Source organism: Cucurbita pepo, chromosome LG15 (genome assembly GCF_002806865.2).
Source record: "Cucurbita pepo subsp. pepo cultivar mu-cu-16 chromosome LG15, ASM280686v2, whole genome shotgun sequence".
NCBI classification, from domain to species: Eukaryota; Viridiplantae; Streptophyta; class Magnoliopsida; order Cucurbitales; family Cucurbitaceae; genus Cucurbita; species Cucurbita pepo.
In genome coordinates, this window is record NC_036652.1 from 4417482 (window position 1) to 4418731 (window position 1250).

Consider the following 1250-nt stretch of genomic DNA (forward strand, 5'->3'; position numbering starts at 1 on the left):
ATATACTTGAACTTGATCCACTCTTATGTCTCTACATATAGTTCAAGTAATCATACTATAGCTAGAGTGTTCTTAGTTTATTGAATTTAGATTAATGATCGTAACATTCACTTTATTCAATAACAACCTTTAAAGAATAAACATCAATAATAACTTTATTGAAAACCAAATATGTTTTTGTTTACAAACTATGAGTTTTAAAACATAAAACCCAACATGAAGAAGTATGACCGTGACATGATGTAATTGTCGGAGTAGGGCCAGACTCTCTCGACAGTAGATGCATTTTAAAATCGTGATGCTGACAACAACACGTTACTAGATGTGCTAACAGTGGTCTTGAGGCTTTACAAAAAATTAAAATAAATGACAACTAGAGGATTTGAAGCCACAACCTTTCAAACCAAAGCCTGAATCTGGCACCTTAGACCTCTTGGCCAAATTGTCCCCACAAAATTTTCAAACATACAAAGATGGTCGAGCTATCTCGAGACACAAGATTACAGCGTGTATGAGGTGCAAAAACTTATCCCTTGCGTGAGTACAGGCCTTGGTGATCCTTTTCGTGGTAAAATTTGGTGGTTTCGACATAAGTTTTCCTTTGTTCAAGCTTGCAGGTGTGGTTTCGAGTTTTTCCTTCCTCTCTCTCTTGATTTCCTCCGAGTTCTTCCCCTTGCAGGGCATCCGTTGTGTGGCTGAAGGATAGGTGGGAAGCGTGGCAATTTGTGGGCAGCATAGGAGAGTGGATAGGAGTGTTGGAACGAGAACTCCAGTGCTCGTCAGAGTTCTCGAGTGTTTGCCGAATTTTCTAATTTTTTTTTAATTTCTTACCGTTACAAAAATGCCCCTAAACTTTAAAGTATTTACGTTAATAACATTTTTCCCTTTTTAAGAATTTTTCAAGGACAAAACCAACTATATAACTCAAATTGGTGGAGATTCAATCGTGCACGTCATCCCAAATTTGAACCACCGTCAATAGACACGAGGGGCTTTAAATCCAACGTCTAGAATTGAGTTTGGAAGTCGGCAACTAGATAAACACAGCAAGCCTTTTGTGGAACTAGTGAAGAATGATGATATAGACATCCAGTACCACCCTAGAAAGACAAACATGGTCGCTAATGCCCTAAGTCGAAAGACGACACACTCGTCGACCCTCATTACTAGCGAGGTACGAGTACAAAAAGATTTCGAGCGAGCTAATATAGTAATAGTGACTGAAGGAGACATAAACATAGCTAGGTCTT